Source organism: Rhinolophus ferrumequinum, chromosome X (genome assembly GCF_004115265.2).
Source record: "Rhinolophus ferrumequinum isolate MPI-CBG mRhiFer1 chromosome X, mRhiFer1_v1.p, whole genome shotgun sequence".
Classification (NCBI taxonomy): domain Eukaryota; kingdom Metazoa; phylum Chordata; class Mammalia; order Chiroptera; family Rhinolophidae; genus Rhinolophus; species Rhinolophus ferrumequinum.
The window spans coordinates 32,196,150-32,221,421 of record NC_046284.1 but is presented as its reverse complement, the minus strand read 5'-3'; the positions used below and the strand labels follow the sequence as shown (position 1 = coordinate 32,221,421).

The 25,272-nt window shown below is 36.7% G+C and overlaps 1 protein-coding gene across 2 annotated transcripts in view; it reads right to left on the bottom strand.

Annotated features, from left to right (window-relative positions):
• TENM1 (teneurin transmembrane protein 1) overlaps window positions 1-25,272 on the bottom strand; it is a 1,301,460-nt gene that overhangs the window by 396,945 nt on the left and 879,243 nt on the right. The gene's annotated exons all lie outside the window — the stretch shown is intronic.

The window sequence follows — 25,272 nt, the reverse complement described above, 5'->3', positions numbered from 1 at the left end:
TGTACTTATTTACTGTTTATTGCCTGTTTACTTCTAATACAGTATAAGCTCCATGAGGCCGTGGCTGTTTCATTCATTGCTTTATCCTCAACAATGAGAAGAATGTAGGCAAATAGTATGTGATCAGTACATATTTATTCAATGAATGAATGAATCAAAAAAAGGTATTTATGGGAAGTGGTGTAGAATATGGCCTTCGAAGAGGCAAAGAATTTCAACAGAGCTGTTGGGAAGGTTCCATGGAAGGAACACCTTGGACCAAAACAAGAGGAGAGAAAACTGTAAAGCTAAGGTATATATAGAGAGGAGCAGTTGGAGATAAAGCTGGAGGGAAAAGAAGGCATCATATTATATAGAGCCTTGAGTGTCAGGCCTAAAGAGTTTATTTACCAAAGAATGGAAAGCCATTATTTTTTTTAGGAAGAGAGGAGAGATGTGGGTACATTAGAAAGGCTTATCTTAAGGAAGAAGGTAAGATGATTTAGAGGAATGAGACACAAGAATGATATAGGAATTATGGGGCAATAATTCAGGTGAAATTACATACAGATTTAAATTTAGGGAGGGCTCAACAGCTCATGTGGAAAAAGTACATTCTAGTCAACTGCAAAATAAACAAATGGGATTAAATCAAACCTAAGAGCTTATGCATAGCAAAGGGAAAAATAATCAACAAATTGAAAAAGTAACCTACAGAATAGGAGAAAATGTTATCAAATTATATATTTGAAAAAGTGTTAATATCCAAAATATATAAAGAACTCATAAAATTCAATTGCAAGAAGCAAATAATTCGAATGAAAAATGGGCAAAGCACCTGAATAGATGTTTTTTCCAAAGAAGACATACAAATGATGAATAGGTATATGAAACAGTGCTCAACATCACTAAAAATCATTAGGAAAATGCAAATCAAAACCACAATGTGATACCAACTCATATCTGTTAGGCTGGTTATTATCAAAAAGACAAAAGATAACAAATGTTGGTGAGGATATAGAGAAAAGAGAATCTCACACTGTTAGTGGGAAGGAAAATTCTAAAGCCATTTTGGAAAATAGTATAGTGGTTCCTCAAAAAATTAAAAAATGAACTATCAGCTGACACAGCAATACCACTCTTGGGTATTTATCTAAAGGAATTGAAATAAGGATTCCAAAAACCTATCTGCATATACATATTCATTGCAGCATTATCCGTAATAACCAAGATGTGGATGTCCATTGGTGGGTAAATAAATAAAAAAGTGTGATATACACACACATACAAAAAGTGGAATATTATTCAGCCATGGAAAGAATGGAAATCCTGCAAATCTGGAGGGCATTCTACTAAGTGAAATAAGCCAGACAAAGGACAATACTGTATTGTATCATTTATAAGTGGAATTTAAAACAAAACAAAACAAAACTGATTTTATAGAAAAAGAAAATAGAATGGTGGCTGCCAGGGCTGCAAGGAGGGCTAAATGGGGTGATGTAGGGAAAGGGTACACATTTTCAGTTATAAGAAGTTCTGAGGATCTAATATATAGCATGGTGACTATAGTTAATAATATATTATTGTATTCTTGAAAGTTTTTGTGAGTAGATCTTAAGCATTCTCACCACACACAAAAAAAGAGTTGTGTATATTAACTATGTGAGGTGATGGATGTGTTAATTATCTTGATCTTGATAATCATTCTCTAATATATATGTATATGAAACCATCACGTTGTATACTTTAAATATACATAATTATACTTGTCAATTATTCCTAAATAAAGTTAAAAAACAATCACATGTTACCTGGGAAGGATAAAAACTGGATTATCCTGAAGCATGGTACAAATATCAATTAATTTCAGATTACTATAAATTTAAAAAAATATTATTGTAATTTCAAGTATAAATACAAAAGAATGAAAAATTATTTTTGCATTAGCATAGAAAAAATAATACTGAGATAAAAATAATTTATCTAAATGAAAGCAAGAAAGGGAAGACACAGACAAGAAAGGTTAATTAGAAAACACAAGAGAGAGACATCATCAAAATGGCAGCGTGAGGTGAGCCTCTGGAAATCTCCCCTGGAATTTACAACAAGTTGAAAAACCATAACTCCACAAAGGACTCCCTGCACAGCAGACAGGTAAGACGAAGAGTCTCACTACTGAATTCACCTAATGGTGGGCAAATTGCGAGCAGGGGTGGAGGGAAGGGAGAAATGCGGAGACAGAGCCATGCGGGCACAGGATGCAGACCTAGCTCAGTGCTTCTCGCTAGGAATACCGCATCCTGGAATACCGCAGCTATGGGAGAGGGAAGAACTCAGATGCTAGGGCTCCGCTTATGGCCCACAGGGCTGAGGGGACAGCATATAACGCGGCTGAACCCAACGCTCAAGGCAGAAACTTCTGGGCAAAGACTGAGGGAAGAAGTCTGAAAACGGTGGTTTCAGCTCTCACTGCTGAGCAGAGAACGGAAGCCTTAGGCACTGACACTAGCTGCCCCCTTCCTACCCTCCCAGAGCTCGCCCCATCCCACTGCCCAGTGCTAGAAGTGGAACAATAGCAGTGTCAGACCAAAAGAACAGAATATTTGCAGTTCTGAGAACTGTGGTCCGCAGACACAGATTCACAGCCCAACTAGTTTAGGCAAAGTGGAGGGAGCTGTGGAAGCAGGACTGGCTGTGGTGGTGGTCGCCGCCATTGCTCTGGGCCATCTCTCACAACTCACACAGTCGCTGTCCCCACCTATCTGGGTGGATCCCTGTAGGAGTAAACAGAACTGCTGAAACATACGGGCTCTGAATCTTGTGCAGGAAGACCTTTGGAACTTTAAAAGCTCTCCGCATCCCCGCAGGGAAGAGGTGCCCTATGACCCAGGGGAACTGCTAAGAGAGAAGAAGCCCGCCTTCCAGGGAATCCCCCCATTGTGTGAGAAGCTGGAATAGTGCAGAGAAAACATAACACTACAGTGTGGGAGAGAAAAAAAAGGCTGCAGTCAGAGAGAAAATAAAGCATTCTACAAACACTTACTAGAAAACAAAAGAAAGACCTCTTCCTATCTACCTGTTGCAGAACCCACTCCTGGAGATGTCTAGGAAGACAAATAATAAATTATTAATTGGTAAGAATAACTAAGGCAACAAGACAGCTCAAAAAGAAAGTGAAAAGTCTTCAGAAAATGAACTTAAAGATATGGAAATATATGACTTAAATGACAGAGAATTCAAGATTGCAGTTCTGAAAAAACTCAACGAGATGCAAGAAAACAGAAAGGAAGTTTAATGAACTCAGAAACACAATCAAAGAACAACATGAACATTTTACCAAAGAGATTGAAATTTTAAAAAAGAACCACATAGAATTTCATGAGATTAAGAACTCAATAAAAGAAATTAAGAATAAAATAGCCAGCTTAGGTAGTAGAGTTGACATGATGGAGGAAAGAATCAGTGACATTGAAGATAGAAAACTGGAAATGAACGAATGGAAGAAGAAATAGATTTGAGACTTAAAAGAAATGAAAGAACTCTATAAAAACTTTCTGACGCCATCAGAAGGAGCAATATAAGAATAACGGGCATACCAGAAGGAGAAGAAAGAGAGAAGGGAACAGAGAGTATATTCAAACAAATAGTCAATGAGAACTTCCCAAACTTGTGGACAGAACTGGATCCTCGAATCCAAGAAGCAAATAGAACAACTAATTACCTCAATACCAACAGGCCTTCTCCAAGGCACATTGTATTGAAGCTGTCTAAAATCAACGACAAAGAAAGAGTCCTCAAGGCAGCCAGGGAAAAGAAGACAGAAACCTACAAAGGAAAGCTCATTAGATTATCATCAGATTTTTCAGCAGAAACTCTACAAGCCAGGAGGGAGTGGAACCAAATATTCAAAGTATTGAAAGACAGAAATTATGAGCCAAGAATAATGTATCCAGCAAAGATATCCTTTAGATATGAAGGAGGAATAAAGACCTTTCCAGACATACAGAAGCTGAGGGAATTTTCTAATACACGACCTGCACTACAAGAAATACTAAAGGAGGCTATTCGACCACCATCAACAGGGACAACTTGTCACAACCAAAACATAAAAAAGGGGAGAGTAAAGGCCTGAACCGGAATATGGGAATGGAGAAAGTAAGCGTGCTGAAGAAAATGGAATACTCTAAATATCAAACTTTCTTTTACATAACCTTAAGGGTAACCACTCAAAAAAAATTCAGAACTGAAATATATACTGTAATAAAAGAAGAAACAGAAGAAAAATAAAATAAAATAAAAGAAGAATAAAATAAAATAAAATAAAAGAAGAAAAAGAAGAAACATCATAGAATACCACCACACAGAAATAATAGACAACAACAAAAAGGCAAAGAAACAATGGAGACATAGTCTTAACAGAAAACTAAAGATAGAATGATAGGAAATCCTCACATATCAATAATCACCCTAAATGTAAATGGACTGAACTCACCAATAAAAAAGCACAGAGTAGCAGATTGGATCAAAAAACTAAACCCAACAGTATGGTGTCTCCAAGAGATGTACCTCAGCTACAAGGACAAGCAGACTCAAAGTCAAAGGGTGGAAATTGACACTCCAAGCAAATGGTATCCAGAGAAAATCATGTGTAGCTATACTGATATCAGATGAAACAGACTTCAGGGTAAAAAAGGTAACAAGAGACAAAGATAGACATTTCATAACGGTAAAGGGGAGTATACAACAAGAAGACATAACAGTCATCAATATTTATGCCCCAAAAGAGGGACCACCAAAATATACCAAGCAACTACTAACAGCACTAAAAGGAGAAATTGACCAAAACACAATTATGCTAGGGGACATAAATAAATCATTGACAGCTATGCATAGATCATCCAAACAGAAAATATATCATTAAATAGCAGCCCTAAATGACTCATTCTATAAAATGGACATAATTGACATTTATAGAGCACTTCATCCTAAAACATCAGACTATACATTTTTTTCTAATGTACATGGAACATTCTCAAGGATAGACCATATATTGGGACATAAATCCAACCTCAGCAAATTTAAGAAGATTGAAATCATATCAATCACACCAATCATATTCTCTGATCACAAGGCTTTGAAATTGGATATCAACTGCAAAAAGAAAGCAGGAAAAAACACAAATACATGGAGATTAAACAACGTATTTTTAAAGAACGACCAGGTGAAAGAAGAAATTAGAGGAGAGATCAAAAGATACAAACAAATGAGAATGAAAATACATCCTACCAAAATTTTGGGGATGCGGCCTATCTCAAGAAACAAGAAAAATCCCAAATAAATAAACTCACATTACTCCTTAAAAAACTGGAAAAAGAAGAGCAAATGAAACCAAGGTTAGCAGAAGAAAGGAAATAATAAATATCATAGAAGAACTAAATGAAATACAGAACAAAAAGACAATGGAAAAAAATTAATGTGACAAAGAGCTGGTTCTTTGAAAAGATTAACAAAAATGACAAAACCTTCGCTAGGCTCACTAAAATAAAAGAGAGAAGACACTAATAAACAAAATCAGAAATGAAAAAGGGGAAGTTATCACAGATGCCACAGAAATACAAAGGATCATCCAAGAATACTATGAAGGACTATATGCCACCAAATTCAAAAACTTAAAGAAATGGACAAGTTCTTAGAAACACATAGCCTTCCTATGCTGAACCATTAAGAACTGGAAAATCTAAACAGACCAATCACCAGTAAAGAAACATGGATGGATCTAGAGAACATTATGTTAAGTGAAATAAGTCAGACAGAGAAAGATAAGTTCCATATGATCTCACTTATTTGCGGATTCTAAAGAAAAGAATAAGTGAATGAACTAATCAGAAACTGTTTGGGAGACAATGAGGAAAAACTGAGGGTTGCTAGATGGGCGGGGGGGGGTGGGGGGTGGGGGGAGGGTGAGGGGATTGGAGGGCAGTCGGTGACCACAGGATGGCCACGGGGTTTGAAAATTAATCTGGGGAACGTAATTTGGTGGTTACCAGAGCGTAAGGGGGTTGGGGGGTGGGGGATGAGGGTGAGGGGGATCAAATGTACGGTGATGGAAGGGGAGCTGACTCTGGGTGGTGAACACACAGTGTGATTTATGGATGATGTGATACAGAATTGCACAACTGAAATCTATGTAATTCTACTAACAATTGTCACCCCAATAAATTAAAAATAAAAAAAAAACAAAAAAAAACAAGAAATTGAATTAGTCATCCAAAATATTCTGAAAAGCAAAAATCCTGGACCAGATGGCTTCACTACTGAATTCTTCCAAACCTTCAAAGAGGATCTAATACCAATCCTGCTCAAACTCTTCCAAAAAATTGAAGAAGAGACAGTACTCCCTAACTCATTTTATGAGGCCAACATCACCCTGATACCAAAACCTGGTAAGGACAACACAAAAAAAGAAAACTACAGACCAATATCTCTGATGAATACAGATGCAAAAATCCTAAACAAAATTCTAGCAAATCGAATACAAAAATGCATTAAAAAGATCATTCATCACCAACAAGTGGCATTCATCCCTGGGACACGGGGATGGTACAAGATACGCAAATTCATCAATGTGATACATCACATAAACAAAATAAAGGATAAAAATCACATGATTATATCAATTGATGCAGAAAAAGCATTTGACAAGATACAACATCCATTTATGATTAAAACACTTAATAAAATAAGTACAGAAGGAAAATACCTTAACATAATAATGGCCATATATGACAAACCATCAGCTAATCTCATAATTAATGGTGAAAACCTGAAGCCCTTTGCTATATGTTCAGGAACAGGATAGGGCTGTGCCCTAACACCTCTGCTTTTCAATGTAGTGTTGGATGTGCTCGCCAGAGCAATCAGGCAAGAGAAAGAAATAAATGGCATCCAAATGGTGTAGGAAGAAGTTAAATTGTCACTCTTTGCAGATGACGTGATGCTATATATAGAAAACCCTAAAGACTCCACCAAAAAGCTATTAGAAACAATCAATGAATACAGCTAAGTTTCCAGATACAAAATCAACGTACAAAAGTCCATTGTATTGCTATATACTAACAATGAAATCTCAGAAAAAGAAATACAAAAAAGAATTTCTTTTGCAATTGCAGCAAAAAGAATAAAGTACCTAGGAATAAACTTAACCAAGGATGTGAAAGACCTATATGCTGAAAACTACAAGACATTTGTATAAGAAATTGAAGAAGACACAAAGTAATGGAAAGACATGTCATGCTCATGGATTGGAAGAATCAACATACTGAAAATGGCCATATTACCCAAAGCAATACACAGATTTAATGCAATCCCCATCAAAATCCCAATGGAATTTTTTAAAGTAATATAACAAAAAATCATCAGATTTGTTTGGAACCACAAAAGACCCCAAATAGCCAAAGCAATCTTAAGAAAAAAGAACAATGCTGGAGGTATCACACTCCCTGACTTTAGCTTGTACTACAGGGCAACAATAATCAAAACAGCATGGTATTGGCAGAAAAACAGACACATAGACAAATGGAATAGAATTGAGAACTCAGAAATAAAACCACATAAATATGGACAGATAATTTTTGACAAAGAAGCAAAAAACATACAATGGAGAAAAGACAGCCTCTTCAATAAATGGTGCTGGGAGAATTGGAAAGCCACGTGCAAAAGAATGAAACTGGATTGCTATCTGTCACCATGTACCAAAATTAATTCAAAATGGATCAAAGACTTAAGCATAAGACCTGAAACAATGAACTGCATAGAAGAAAACATAGGTACTAAACTTATGGACCTTGGGTTCAGAGTATTTTATGAATTTGACTCCAAAGGCAAGGGAAGTAAAAATTAAAATAAATGAATGGGACTATGTCAAACTTAAAAGCTTCTGCACAACAAAAGAAACCATTGACGAAATATAGAGGCAACCAACTGAATGGGAATAGATTTTTGCAAACAGTGCCTCCGATAAGGGGCTAATATCCAAAATATACAAGGAATTCATGAAACTCAACAAGAAAAAAACAAACGACCCAATTGAAAAATGGGCGGAGGACCTGAAGAGACATTTTTCCAACGAGGACATACAAATGGTCAATTGACATATTTAAAAGTGCTCAACATCACTAATCATCGGAGAAATGCAAATAAAAACCACAATGAGATGTCACCTCATCTCAGTCACAATGGCTATCATCAACAAGACAAATAGTAACTAGTGTTGGAGAGGCTGTGGTGAAAAAGGAAGCCTCATACACTGTTAGTAGTAATGCAGACTGGTGCAGCTGCTATGGAATGCAGTGTGGAGGTTCCTCAAAAAATTACTAATAGAATTACCATATGACCCAGCAGTCCCTCTCCTGGGTATCTACCAAAAAAATCTGAAAACATTTACACATAAAGACACGTGTGCTCCAATGTTCATTGCAGCTTTGTTTACCGTGGCCAAGACATGGAAACAACCAAAATGTCCTTAGATAGATGAATGGATAAAGAAGTTGTGGTATATATACACAATGGATTATTATTCCGCGGTAAGAAAAGATGATATAGGAAAATTTTGACAACGTGGATGGATCTTGAGTGTATAATGCTAAGCGAAATAAGTCAGACAGAGAAAGCAGAGAACCATATGATTTCACTGATATTTGGTATATAAACCAAAAACAACAAAAGAACAAGACAAACAAATGAGAAACAAAAACTCATAGACACAGACAATAGTTTAGTGGTTACCAGAGGGTAAGGCGGGAGGGGGGTGGTAGATGAGGGTAAAGGGGATCAAATATATGGTGATGGAAGGAGAACTGACTCTGGGTGTTGAAAACGGAATGCAATTTATAGATTATGTAATACAGAATTGTACATCTGAAATCTATGTAACCTTACTAACAATTGTCACTTCAATAACCTTTAATTAAAAAAAAGTCAAATTAAAATATAAAGGTAATAAAAACAGAAAGAAAACAAAAAGAGGGAAGATAAAGTTTATATGTCTATAATTAAAGAGTAATGAACTAAATGCTTGTGGTAAAAGGTAAGAAGCATCATTCTGAATCAAAAAGTAAAATCTAATTACATGTTTTTACAAATATGTATATATATAATATAAAGAAAGTCATTTATAATAACATAAAAGTTGTTTCCTCAGAAAGAAAAGAAAGAAAAATGAGGAAGGAAGACAATGTAAGGAAAGATTCTTTAGCAGAGCTTCTTAATCTTGAGTGGGCATAAGAAGGGGGTCTTTTTACAATGGAAATTATGATTCTGTAGGTCACAGGATGGATATTTCTAAAAAGTTCACATCAATGCCCATGTTGAGTTGTCCACAGTCCACAGACTGAGATGCAAAGTTTTTAGGACACTGAGACACTAGGTATCGGGATTAGGGGAAGGTAAAACTGACCCCATGATTGTAAGTTTGGGTGACTTCATGCTGGTATCAAAAACAAGAAACCTAGAAGGAGCTGGTTTGTGTGGGATAATGTTGAGTTTGGACAATCGCGTCTTTATTATTTATGGTCATATTGTCTAATGATTATTGATGTGCTAGTTTAACATATATTTCTGTGGAATTCTTTGTTATGTGGTGGAGGGGAGGAAAGGGATACAAGAGGACTGCCTTGATTTTAAGCAAGAGGGTTACACCACAGGAGGGACATTTCAGTTTCGCCTCATTTCACACTGCCTTTATGTTTTTTAGCCATCAACTCCTTCACACCAAACACAGTTTAAAATTACTCATGGTCTCTGTCCTTTGTGTTCACCTGCTATAAAATTAGCAGCCCACTAAGAAACACACCTGCAGTGGCTTTATTCAGAGGCCAATGCCTTGCAGCTTCTAACTCTCTAAAATACCACCATTATTGCTTTTTGTGTTAAGGCCAAGAGTAATAACTATTTTAAGAATGTTAACTCTTAACTATTAAAAATAGATTTCAAATGCAGTTTTGAACATAATTATGTATTATAGGGCACATACTTTTGTGGAATTGACATTTATAATAAAATATGCCCTTTGAGATGACGAACGACCAGCTGAGGACCTTATTTTTCACTGTAAGTTACTTTTTTCCAAGTGAGACAGAACAGTTTAGTCACCAAAGGGCTGAATATACATTTAACTCTTAATGCCCTGGAGCTGACAAAGGTCTTCAATGAGCAGGCAATTAAGAGACCGTGTTTATGTGGACACTTTTATTCTCAACTTAATGTTCACTTGCTCAATTGCTATCCTCATTAGAAGATTTTACCACTTTTTAGCGTGAATCATTCAGTCGTGCAAAAATATTATAAATATAAAACAATTTTAAATGTTTTAGATTTAGAAAATACTATTTAAAGATGCTATCAACAGCCATTAATAAATACAAATGCTATCATTTTTTTAAAAATCAAGGCAAAAATGGCTGATAGACATTAACCCTTATATGCGAGCCTTATCAAATGCTACACCATCTCTTCCTTCTGCACTTTATAGTGTCATATATTGCATAATGAGGCTACTTAAATGTTATTCATGAAATCAAAAGAAACTCATGAAGTTATGTAGTTGGAGTTTCCTGGTTACTGGTATTACTAAATATCCAAAGCGTATAATCAAGAGACATTTATAAAAACAATTTTAACAAAAGATGGTCTTATCCTTTAAGAGCATGCATCATAGTTAATACAAGGTAGGTGATGAGATAAGACAACATGAATAAACATAATGACAATAATTTAAATAAAAACAGCAAAGCAAGCTAGTTGCATTGATTTAGTATTACAGAAGAGAAATTCTCACAGTTTGCATATGGAAAATTTCTAAGCCTCTAACTTTTTAGAGCTTAGTGCCTCAGAAAGGAAGATACTTCCCTATTAGCAATCTCTATCATTAAATAGCCTTCTCTATTTTATCTTCTCTCACAATTAGTTATGCATTATGATGCAGTGAATATTAGTTTCTGTACTATTTCATTATTTTTCTTAATGTAGCTCAAAGTAGGAAACTAAACAGGAAAAAATTATGTGCAGGAAAACATTATGTAATGTGATTTTATGAGGAAATTCTGCATCAATATAGGTAAGTTGAATAATTTTTGCCAAACTTAACATTGATTCAGATCCTTTCTTTGCAAATTGGCAGCAGCAGAGTTAAAATATAGCACTAAGATGCAGCTTTTGTAATATACATGTTTTGATTGTCATTTAATCACTTACTTTAATGAAGCATATCAGTAGGTCCAGGAATACCATATTTTCCAGTAACATAACACTTCCTTGCACAAACCCAAGATGAAGTGCCTAGAGCCATGGATTCTATCAAATTTTGTGGTACTGTAGTTACCACAATCTCACCAATATCCAGAAATTTAGTTTGAGCTTAAATACTCTCTTTATAGATTACAACACAGGCATCAATTGCTAAGTGGGAAAAAAAAAAAAAAAAACAATGGCAGAGAGGCTGTGTCGAAAGATGGCAAACTAACTGATGGTAGTTTAGTTCAAGAAGAAAAGGTCAAACTACTTGGAAGATAAATAAAGAGACCTGGAATTGGTGACAAACACTGTATTGGTGCAATGGCTGTATCAACTAAACCAAGGCTTCATTATATCTAGACTCAGACACATATCTGAATAACAATAACATGATTAACTATATTCTGGACATACATATTTATTTTTTTCTACTTAATATAGCTAGACATGCTGCATTCAATAATTCTGTGCAAAACTCAGAGGAATATTAGTACCATGATTTCCCCAAAATAAGACCTAGCTGGACCAGCAGCTCCAATGCATCTTTTGGAACAAAAATTAGTATAAGACCCAGTCTTATTTTAACATAATATAAGACCAGGTCTTATATAATATAATATAAGACCAGGTGTTATATTAATTTTTGTTCCAAAAAACACGTTAGAGCTGATGGTCTGGCTAGGTCTTATTTTTGGGGAAACATGGTAGAAGATACTGACACATGGTCATTAAAAAGATTCCACTATCAGGTCCTTGTGCAAAAATGACTAGGGTTGACTGGAGACAACCAAGATGGCACAGTAGGTAAACGCTTTGTTTACCTTCTCTCACAACCACGTAGTAATTACAACTAATCTACAAAACAACCATTATTGAGAATCACCTAAAATCAAGCTGAATTGAAGCCTTTAAACTACGGACTTGCAGAAGAAGCCACCTCCAGACTGGTAGAAAGGTCAGAGACGTGGAACGGGCTGGTCCCACACCCGCATGTGACCATTAAAGATCGGGAGGGCTATTTCAGCTGTGGGGGTCCCCCCCATCCTCTAAAGGAGTTAGAGACACCAGCCCCACCCCAAGCCAGGTTTCCAGTGCCAGGGAGAGAAGTCCCCATAATTTCTGGTTGTGAAAACTAGCAGAGATTGTGACTGAGTGAGACAGAGCAAGTCTGCACTCACAGGTGCTCCTCTTAAAGGGACTGCACGTGGACTTACCCACCAATGGAATCACTCACTTTGAGTTCCAACGCTGGGAGGGCAGCTGGAAAAACAGCACGGACAAATGGTGGGGAATTGAGTTATCTGGCTTGGGACGGGGGCTGGGGAGGTGGCTTTCTCCTGGACGGGGGAATTTGCAGAGGCCATTGTTTCTTTGTTGAGCCCTCCCCCTTTCTGGTGTGTGAACACAGGCAGCCACCATTTCTGAGTCTCCACTGTTCTTGCACCACACCCTGGCAATTCGAGACCTGGCCCTACCTAACTTTTGGGCAAACCCAGGCTGCTTTCAGTGGCGTTTTCGTGCAGACCACCTGTTTTGGCTCAAGCTGCACTTTCCTAGGGTCTCTCAAAGGTTTGCAGAACGCAGACAAGTAGCATCTGTCTTGAGCATGTCCTGTACCTCTGGCTGAGCAGCCCTAAGCTAGCACTAGTGGCAGCCGGCCTTAGTTCTTGGCTTGGCCTCTCAAGCTACTTCTAAGCATAACATGGGTGGCAGCCATCTGCAGATTTCTTTCTGGCTCCTGCTGGGTAGCCCCGGGTGGGGCACAGTCTGTGGCTGAAGTAGACCTACAGCAGATCCCCTCCAAGGTGATGCTGGGGCTGGCGACCCCAGTGGCCAGCTTCAAAATGAGCTGGAGCATCACCCATTCACCTTCAATTTCAACACATCCAAGGGGCAGATTGGGCAGGCACCAGAGTCCTAGTGAGGCACATCTTGCTCCATAGGATCAGTCCCTGCACAACAACTCTTCCACTGTAGTCAAGGCCAGTCCTCACAACAAGTGAGCCCAAGGGTCAGTCCTTCCTACTGATATGCAATTATCAACCAAGGCTCACCTACAAGAGGAAGGCACACACAACCCACACAAGGGGCACACCTGGAGCGCGTGGCTCAGGTGACCAGAAAGACTGAGCCACTGAACCCAACAGTACGCCTACTACATAAGGCCACTCTCCTAAGACAGGAAGACATAGCAGCCGTACCTAATACATAGAAACAAACACCGGGAGGCAGCCAAAATGGGGAGCCAAACAACATGTCCCAAATAAAAGAACAGAACAAAGCTCCAGAGAAAGAACTAAGTGAAACCAAGATAAATAATCTATCAGACGCAGAGTACCAAACATTGGTTATAAGAATGCTCAATGATCTCAGGAAGAACTTCAACAGAGAGATAGGAAGCATAAAAATGGAGATGGAAACCATAAAAAAGAACCAGTCAAAAATAAAGGATACAATAATGGAAACAAATAATATATTACAGTGAATCAACAGTAGATTAGATGAAGCAGAATATCTAACCAGCGATGTAAAAGATAAGGTAGCAGAAAACACACAACCAGAACAGCTAAAAGAAAAAAGAATCCAAAAACTTGAGGAGAGTTTAAAGGGCCTCTGGGACAATATCAAGTGTACCAACATTCTCATTATAGGGGTACCAGAAGGAGAAGACAGAGAACAAGGAGTTGAAAACCTATTTGAAGAAATAATAACAGACAACTTCCCTAACCTGGGTGAAGGAACTGTACATACAAGCCCAGGAAGCACAGAGGGTCCCAAACAAGATAAACCCAAAGAGGCCAACACCAACACACATCATAATTAAAATGCCAAAGGTTAAATACAGAGAGAATCTTAACAGCAGCAAGAGAAAAGCAGTTAGTTACCCACAAGGGAGCCCCCATAAGACTGTCAGCTGATTTCTCAACAGAAACTTTGTAGGCAAGAAGGGAATGGCAGGAAATATTCAAAGTGATGAAAAGCAACGGCATACAACCCAGATTGCTCTACCCAGCAAGGCTGTCATTTAGAATTGAAGGACAGATAAGGAGCTTCCCAGACAAGAAAAAGCTGAAGGAGTTCATCACCACCAAAGCAGTATTACAAAGAATCTTAGAGGGACTTCTTTAAGATGGGAGGGGGTTTAAAGATGGGTGAAAGGGAAGGGATTAAGAAGTACAAATTCGTTGTTATACAGCAGTCATGGGGATGTAGGGTATAGCATAAGGAATATAGTCAATAATATTCTAGTAACTAGGTATGGTGCCGGATAGGTACTAAATCTATCAGGATGATAGTTGGATATGGGGTTGGGGGAAGGGTGAAAAAGGTGAAGTCATTAAGAAATATAAATTGATAGTTAATACAGTATGGGGAATATAATCAACAATGTTGTAAAGATTATTTAAGGTGCCAGATGGGCATTGGGCATATCAGGGGGATCACGTCATAGACTGTGTAGATGTCTGACCAATGCGTTATACACCTGAAGAGCTGAAGTAGAATGATATTGAATGTCAACTATAACTAAATATATAGGTATACATAGTCATGGGATGTGGAGTACAACAGGAAAGATAGTTGATGGTATTGTAACAGATATATAAGATGCCAGAAGTGTAGTAGCTTGGGGGTGGGTTATCACTTTATGAGGGGTTTAAATGTATAACTATTATGTTGCTTTGTACACCTGAAACTAATAAAACATAAATAAATTTTAAAAAGTGACTAGAGTTAAAGGCTTGGTATTGCCCCTAACAGCAATCTTAGTAGTCTTTTAAAAACGTGCAAATTTCATAAAAAAGTATCTAAGCTAAGAAGATACTTAAAGGGAACATTGTCCAAAGATATGAAAAAGAAATACACCTTAAGATAATATTTGCCTTTCCCTTCCTCTGATAGCATATTCAAAATCTTCGAAAGTCAAAATCAAGTGGCTTTGGTATGGTCTTTCACCTAAATTAGTCCTAGTGTGTGTCTCATGACTTAAGAGTGTCTCGTCTTCTTTGTGTTCCTTCAAATATAATAATTGTTTCACAGAAACAAGTCTTTGTGAAATTTAGACTATCAGCACTTGGGGCAAAATGGGGAGGTGAAATCAACCCTTATTTCCTCTGATCAAAAGCTGTAAAGAGATGAAAATGAAAATCTGTTGCTTCCATCTATGTAGCCTTGTATGATTTTCTTTATATTAACTGTTGAAGAAAAATATGTATTCAACTTTTAATTCTTAACAACATATTGTCCAGATTGTGTATTACACATGCTTTTTATATCCATTATATAACTCAGGAGTAGGCAAGAGAAAGAAAAGGAAGAATGAACCTTGTACATAATAGGCATTTGGTAAACACTATTTGCATGAATTAAAAAATAGTAATCTTGATAATTTATTTAGTAATGTTGATCATTTATTTTGACATTTCAGTGAAAAAATTTTTTTAAAGTACAGAAGCTTTTATTAGAAGAAAAATATACATAATTTTAATCACATAAACCAAAGATAATTGAAATCATTGAGGGATTACATTCAGCTATGAGTACCAGGAAACACCCAGAATCTGCCTGATATGAGGAAGGTACTGATTCTCACATGGAAGGACTGGGTCAGAGACACAAGATTTGGCGGGGGGAAGAACTGAAACCATATACACACACAGACGTTTGGGAATTAACTATGAATAAAATATGTCTAGAAATAAAATCCCTCTATTTACTGACACTGATAATAGATAGGTGGTTGTATAGAAAAGTGCATTAACTAATCATACACTTGAGAAATGCATTACTGTGTTTAAGTGTAAACAGTTAAATACAGACACTGAAAGACTTCAAATTCCAGGATAGTAGCTTATCTAGTTTGTATGCATCTTCTCAGACAGAAGTGAAATGACATTATTAAAATCTTACTCTTAATTATAGGACTAATTTTGACACTGTATATCTGTTTGTTGAACATATAATTCAAAAGACATAATTCCCCTTTTACAAAGATTTTTTTAAAAATTGCATTGCAAGAACTTCTATGTTCCCTAAAAAATTTTAAAGTTTCCCAGTTCTTCTGGTTTGGTCTATTGACCACTGAGTAGTACAATATTCACAAAAATTACTTTCTAAATTTAAAGCTCTCCTGACTTGATATACAATCTCACAAAATGAAATAGAAATTATGTTTGTAGAATTTCAGTATGCTGATTACCAATGGTACAGGAAGTAGCCAATCTCTTTGAATTTCCTTGGTGAAAACTAGAATTGATATAAAACTCAAACTTATGATCACATTGTTATATATTCAAACATTTACTCAGAGTCATGCGTCAACATGAAATAAGATAATTTCTTTAAAATAATGCCATTTGCAAAAATAATATTCAAAGATTAATGAATAAATATGGACACCTACAATGAAAAATCCAAAAATAAAATTAAGGAAGCAATTTCCTTTTATAATATCAAAAATATTTAAAAACTTAGGGATACATTTAATAAAAGAAGTTGCAAGACTTGTACACTGAGAAATACAAAACATCACTGAAATAAATTAAAGAAGATCTAAATAAATGGAAAGACATCCATGTTTATTAATCAAAATATTTACTATTGTTAAGATGGTAATACCTCCCACATTAATCTACATTTTTAATGCAATCTCCATCAAAATTCTGTCATTTTTGCAGAAATAGATAAGTTGAGCTAAAATTCATACAGAAATGCAAGAGACCCACAAAAACTAAAAGAATCTTAAAAAAATAAGTGGAAGGTATCACCATTCCTGATTTCAAAACTTATTCCAAAGCTACAGTAATCAACACAGGTGGTGCTGACATTACAATAGATAAATAGATCAATGGAATAGAATTGAGAGTCAAGGAATGAAACATCACATTTACGGTCAATTGATTTTTTCTAACAAGGACACCAAGAAAATTCAACGGAAGAAAGAATAGTTTTTTTCAACAAGTGGTGATGGATAACTGGATATCCACAAGCAAAAGAGTGAAGTCCAACCATTCAAACACAGTATACCCAAAAATTAACTCAAAATAGAGCAAATGTCTAAATTTAAGGACTAAACCTAAAAATCGTCATATGAAAACATAGGCATAAATCTTTGTAATCTTGGATTTGGCAATAATTTCTGAGTTATGACTTCCAAAGCCCATACAACAAAAGAAAAAAAATAGATAAATATGACTTCATTTCAATTAAAAATTTTTGTGCTTCAAAGGACACCATCAAGAATGTGAGAGACAGCCTTTTTTCCCCACAGAATGGGAGAAAATATTTGTAAGTCATATCTCGGATAAGGACTTGCATGTAGAATATATCAAGAACCCTTATATCCAACAATAAATACACAAAGCAATTGAAAAATAGGCAAAGGATCTGAATAGACATTTCTCCAAGGAGACATACAAATGGCCAATAAGCACAGGAAAAGAAGCTCAACATCATTAGTTACCAAGGACATGCAAATTAAAACCACAGTGAGATACCACTTCACATCCATGAGGATGGCTAAAAGAAAAACCATAGGCAATAACAACTACTAGTGAAACTGGAGGCCAAATGAGTCCAGGGCTCGTGCTGCCTGCACCGCTCAGCCAATAGATTGACACAGGAGTTGGGTCATAGAATAAGTGTTTAGTATCAGAGCACATGTGGTCTGAGAAGGCAGTGGGTTAACACCTCCAAAAATTGCCTTAACATTCTCAGACCAGCTTGGGGTTTTTAAAGGAAAATCTGGGCGTTCCTCCAGAAGCTACCTGATGGTTCCAGGGGTCTGCATGGAGCCTTCCCTGTGGCCACCTGATTCTATAGTGAAGTCAGCAACCCAAGAACAATGATGGTATTAGCCTGGTAGACAATTGAGATTGTGATCAATCATAAGTTTCAGGGTAATTTTCTAAAACAGGGAACTGGGTGGAACAGGGGACATTCTGAGCTCAAGCCTTAGGGGGATGATCTATTGTTAAGCTATAGGTAGGTCAAGGAAAGTTGAGGCCAGGGACATGGAGAAGCCTCTACTATGGGGATGCCAAACAGGCTCTGTTTCACTAGTAGGAATGTAAAATGATGCAATTTCTTTGGAATACAGTTTGGCAGTTCTTTAAAAAGTTAAACAGAATTACCGTATGAACTAGCCGTTCCACATGTTAGTATATATCCCCCCAAAATTGAAAACAGGTGTTTTAACAAAAACTTTTACATGAATGTTCACAGCAGCATTATTCATTAATAGCCAAAAAAGGGAAAATCCATAAAACCTCTATCAACTGGTGAATGAATAAACGAAAGGTGGTATACCTATATGATGGAATATTATTTAGTCATAAAAAAGAATGAAGTACTGATACATGCTACAACATGGGCAAACCTTGAAAACACTATACAAAGTGAAAGAAGCCAGACACAAAAGGCTACACATTATATTAAATGTACAAATAAGCAAATATATAGAAACATAAAGTAGACTGGTAGTTGCCAGGGGCTTGGGAAAGGTGGGGATAAGGAATGACTGCCACAGACAATGAGGTTTCTTTTTGGTATGATGAAAATGCTCTAGAATTAAATAGTGGTGATAGCTATACAACGCTGAATATACTAAGAGTCACTGAATCATACATTTATAATTGGTAAATTATATAGTATGTAAACTATATCTTAACAAAGATGTTACAAAAATATAGTTTGGAGTTATATATTGACATGCATGGTCCACACACATATATATATGCATACACTATCATGCACTGTCACAAGAGTGCTGATGTTTCCAAGTGGTTTTGGAAGGTCACCTGTTACCTAGAAGCTGAAGTGTCTCCTGGCCAGTCCTTTTAGAAAGTGTGATTGGTAGTACACAGCAGAGGTGCCTATTTTCTAAGTTTTATACAATGTTAGATACTGTCACATGTCCTTCTGGACTTTGGGATGGTGGCAGGAGGGCTGGTCATAGCTCAATTCATCCAGCTTCTCCTTTTTTGTCTTAGAATGGGTCCCCAGAGGACAGGGCAGTCACATCTGTCTAAATTCTTGACATCAACTTATTGGACATTTAAGAAAAAACAATTATATTGTGAACTACTTATCCCATAGCTGAGATTAATGAGAGGGTTGTATATCTTTTTATGCTAAGCCTTGATGAAGAGAAGCAGCCAGCATAAGCAGTAGTTCTCATGAGTTGTCATATTGCTACAGCCTTTAATTTCTACCTTTTTGAAACCCAGAAAATCTTCAACAATAATTGTAAAAGGCTGGAATGTTTCTGCTTCCTCCTGTCTGACTCTTATCATAAAATCTAGCCTGCGTTTCTCCTAGGGCCTTTAGGTAAATAGTTCCTATTGTGGATATGCAAGACTTCTGCAAAAACAGCCTACTGAATAGGTGGGAAAGATATACAAAACCATGACTATTTATCATAGATTTACAGGCATCTCCACCAGACTCAGATTAGAGAGGGTCAAGAACATCTAGAATGGACTGGGAACAAAGAGATTTGGAGATTTCCCCACTTTTTCTTGGATCTTACCTCTTACCCTGCCCGTTCTCCCTTCCTTTGACATAAAAAGAAGCCTGATTTTGGGCTCTCTTAAGATGGATATGAGGCACCATTAGGTCTCCCATCTTGTCAGTTGGCTCTTTTTCGAACAATAAACCGTGACATTTTGAGTTTTAGCCTTTTGAAGCATCGGACACATGGGCCTTGAACCAGTAAGAGATTCAAATTAAAACTTCTCCTCACAAACAAAACTTATTACAGACAATAATAATAATAACAATAGTAATAATAATCATAATAGATGGTAGCATTTATTGAACACTTGTTGTGCTCTCTTTTTGAACTCCAACCTCTGATTTCCGCAATATCAAAATGCCACTTTCATACTCAGTGTGCGATACACTCACAATATGTATATTTTTAAGATTTTACTAGGGAAGGGGAGCAGGATTTTTTATCTTTTATTTTTATTTATTTATTTATTTTATTGGGGAACAGTGTGTATACTCATAATTTGGTTTCCCAGTTTATCTCTGAGGCTCCTCCTTCCTCTTCTCTCTAGCCTGGAGACTTTGGTCCTTTCACAAACTCCTTTCTTACTAACATCCTCAATGTCTCTCTTTCTATTGGTTTCTTATTGTCTTCAAGCACAAGCCTCTCTTCTTTAGAAAAAAGAAAGAAAGAAAGAACAAAATTGCCCCTTCATCTAGTTATCATACATTTATCTCCATCTTTTCCTTGCCAAACTGTCTCCATCTGCTGCCTCTATTACTTCACTATCCATTTACCACTTAGGCTGTTACCATCTGCATTTTCCCCTTACCACTCTACTATTCTGTTCTCCTAAATATGCACTTTAAGGTCAACTAGGATTGATTTTTCTTGTTTCTCAAGGCCCAGCTCAAACTACTAGAATAACAGTCATTTGTTCATCTTCTTTCTTTTAAGCCTCTTAATCACTTAGCTATCTTATTTCTATTTCTGTACAACAGTTACATGTTATTTTGCACTGTTTGTGTACATAGACATGTTTCTCTCCCAGCTCTCCTATTTAACGGGAACTTTCTCAAGGGCAAAAGCTATGTCTCTTGCTTCATTTGTTAACTTTCCAAAGTACGAGGTCTGACAATTACATTTGTGAACTCATCCTAGAAAAAGTGCTACATACCTCATTGCTGAGTATCACTATGATCACATTTGAAGTACTCCCCTTGGGAAGCTAATCCACCATTGCCAGCGCCTAGTCCACCCTTCAAAGCAATTTGGGAACTCTTTTTCTGGAGTGGCCATCAGAGCTGTCATCGTATTACCCTTGATGTCTTGGATGTCATCGAAATGTTTTTCTTTCAATATTTCTTTTATCTTTGGGTAAAGAAAGAAGTCATTGGGGGCCAGATCAGGTGAGTAGGGAGGGTGTTCCAACACAGTTATTTGTTTACTGGCTAAAACCTCCCTCACAAACAGTGCCCTGTGAGCTGGTGCATTGTCGTGATGCAAGAGCCATGAATTGTTGGCAAAAATTCAGGTCGTCTAACTTTTTCAAGCAGCCTTTTCAGCACTTCTAAATAGTAAACTTGGTTAACTGTTTGTCCAGTTGGTACAAATTCATAATGAATAATCCCTCTGACATCAAAAAAGGTTAGCAACATTGTTGGTAACAAGTTCACGAACTTAAATATCAAACCTTCATACAGTTAAAATAGCACCTTGACAGATAATAGCATTAAAAATGAGCTTTTACCGTGTTTCCTCGAAAATAACACGTAGCCAGACAATGAGCTCTAATACGTCTTTTGGAGCAAAAATTAATATAAGACTCCATCTTATTTTACTATAAGACCTAGTCTTATATACTATAATAATATAATATAATGTAATGTAATATAATATAATATAATATAATATAATATAATATAATATAATATAATATAACATAATATAATATAATATAATACCGGGTCTTATATTAATTTTTTTCTCCAAAAGACACAGTAGAGCTGATTGTCCGGCTAGGTTTTATTTTAGGGGAAACACAGTATTAGTTTGGTGCAAAAGTATTGCGGTTTTTGCAATTATTTTCCTAACCCTAACCTTTTAATCCGCAATTACTTTTGCACCAACCTAATAAGATTTCATTTAAGGTTCTGAGATGGTCAAAAATCATTTTTCTTACAATCCAAATTTTTACTTTTATTCTTCCCTCTCTCTATATCACTGGCAATGGGAAGATGGTATTTGTGTATGGTTCTGATCAAGATTCCTTTGGTAAGATATTAAGAAAAGGCAACTACAATGACTAAGGAAAAATAGGAGCTATAAGAAGAAGAAAAACCAAAAGCTCTTAATATTAGAAAGATGAAGTAGGAAGGATATGTGATTATTATATATGGGATCGACAAAGTTATACACAGGAAAAATGCAGACTTGGGCATTAAATCCAGGAACTCAAGGACTTTATACTCAAAAGTAAATTTTATGTACTAGAATTACCTTTGACTTCAAAAAAAGCTAGTAAATGTTTCAAATTCATCCCAAAGTAATACAGTCTGAAAGATATAAATGGATACTCAACAGAATTAGACATACATTAGGCTGATAAATTTCTATAATGGACTGGTTCTTCCAAAAAACTAAGATGTTACAAGGATGTTAAGGTAAGATTCCCTAACTTTTTATTATTATTATTATTGGGGAAGGGGAACAGGACTTTATTGGGGAACAGTGTGTACTTCCAGGACTTTTTTCCAAGTCAGGTCGTTGTCCTTTCAATCTTAGTTGTGGAGGGTGCCATTCAGCTTCAAGTTGTTGTCCTTTCAGTTTTAGTTGTGGAGGGCGCAGCTCAGCTCTCGGTCCAGTTGCCGTTACTAGTTGCAGGGGACACAGCCCACCATCCCTTGCGGGAGTCAAACCGGCAACCTTGTGGTTGAGAGGATGCGCTCCAACCAACTGAACCATCCGGGAGCTCAGTGGCAGCTCAGCTCAAGGTGCCGTGTTCAATTTTAGTTGCAGGGGGCGCTGCCCACCATCCCTTGCGGGAGTCGGGGAATCGAACTGGCAACCTTGTGGTTGAGAGCCCCCTGGCCCATGTGGGAATCGATCTGCCAGCCTTCGGAGTTAGGAGCATGGAGCTCTAACCGCCTGAGCCACCAGGCCGGCCCAAGATTCCCTAACTTTTGAAGGACTAGTCCAGGAGGATAAATATTCTAAGTGCCCCAGACAAACGTTAGACTATTGGGATAGAGGGACCATAAGGCAGACACATGTCTTATGGCATCACAGGAAAGGTGTGTATTAGTCTCTTTTAAAAGTAAAATGAAGATTTAAATGAAACAAGAATGAAACATTAAACATATGATCAAGAACATTTAACATGAATTTTTTATACCATAAATAAGTTTGCCTTTTAGCATAGTGAACCCTTTCCATAAATCTGTTTTAGAAGTCAGGTGTCTGGTACGCTTTAAAAAAGCTTTTGTTAAAACTGAAGTATATTGATAAAGTGATTTAATATAGTTGAAAATAAGCTGCAGTACTCTAGCTGGGCCCCCGATCATTGTGTTAGAAAAACATCTATATAGCATTATAGGAAACATTTACTGTAATTTGCCATCAACGTTTAAAAATGATAATGTTATGCTCCCAACGTTATTGTCTTTGTTAGTGCATTACTACTGTTTTATTCATGTGGTTTGTTGTGCTTATATGAATTATTCCCTATTCTACCACAATGTCCTAAGCTCTAATATCCTTTAAGTAAAAGGTACTGAAACTATGGGTTGACTCAAAGGGCAGCTGAGTACATTTTAATATCCACATACATGTCTTATGAGCCAATATTGAAGAACCACAGAATTATACTGCAGGATAATGTTTGATCTGAAAGCAGAATGATTACTTAGGTGGGGGTTGGTGCAGTTCTTTTGGTGCAGTACCACAAAATAAATGAGTCTTTACCTACTGACAGGGCTGTGAAATAGGTATCAGTGTAATTACAATGAAAAGAGGTCATAAAAGGTACATTTTGTGCTTCTGTTTAACTTTTAATTCCCAAGGGTACTTGCGTGTGTGTGTGCGCGCGCGCGCGCAGTTGTGCTTTGAGGAGGGAGAGTGCTTGCTGAACCTCTGTGGAGTAAAATGTAAGATTTGCAAAGCACTCTTAGGGAAGGATATGCATTCAACTATATACTTGAGATCTTTAATCAAGACAGTTGTTACTAAAAACCACTGACATTGAGAACAGAATTTGTTTTTAAAAGAAAAGGCACATCAGGGAAGGGTGCTGAGCTAACAATAAGGAGAGACTAGACCTAATCTCAGCATTACCCATAGTTATGTCTATTATGCAAGGCAAGTCACTCAACTTTCTTGTGTTTTCCTTTTCAACTGTAAAATAAGTGTAGCAATTAGTTGCTACAGCATAAAACTATTACATCGATAAAGACACTAAACTATTTTGAAAACTATAAATGTTCTCTAAATACAGACTATTATTGTTAACATGTCAAAAATCAAATTTATAAGGCAGAAAACTAGGAATTAATTGTTTGAATTAAAACACATTTTTGTGCAAGTACTTTAAATGGCAAACTTGGTTTATAAATTTTATAGACATACGTTTCAACCACTTTCCATGATTACACCCCTTTTGCAAAAATAAGCCCACTTTTACTTGGAATGGCTAATTGTTCTTCCATAACTGCAGAACTCAAATTCACTGACTTATAATGTATACAGCAGGAAAGGACCTTATCTACTGAGCTTCACTCAGCATTTGTCAAAGCCTTAGCAGCTAGGAAGAGAATGGAGGACAAAGAAATGAAAGCAGAAAGGAGAGGGAGGTACGGCAGGAATCTGTCCCTCTCCCTCATTTTATCTGAAGAAATATGGCTCTTATCTGTTTTATATTTGTAATTTCTTGGTAAGATTTAATTTTAAAATGTATTTCACTGCCTACTACCCCTCCTCCACACCCAAAAGGGTTGCAAGCTAAAGGGGAGCAGAATATGCCACCCCAAAATATGCCTTGAGCTGATTATTTTTAAGAAAGAGCATACACCAGACAAAATCTGAAAACTGAGTTGTAAGTAAGAGATACTTACAATGGAAATCTTGATTTGTATGTGTCTCCCTGCCAGGACCAGGAAAAGAAGGATGATTCTAGGAATTCTTATCTAAGAAGGCAATGACCTAAATTTGCATAACAGCCTTACCCTTATTTACTGTATGTGTTGTGCTTTGCCTAATAACCTCCCGTAACTACCCTCAATATCTTCCTTTGTTTTCAGCTTCAGTTGGTATTTAAGATGTTGGCAGGGAGTTATTCAGTTTTCCTGAGTATTTCTTGTGTGTACAGGAGGTGTACATATTAAACTTTTGTTTCTGTTTTTCTGCTGTCAATCTTTTTATTACCAGTGTGGGGGTGGGGTGAGGTGGCTCATCCAGCAACCTATATGGGTAGAAGGAAAATTATATTTCCTTCCCTGCAAAGCCAACTCCTTTATTTTTCA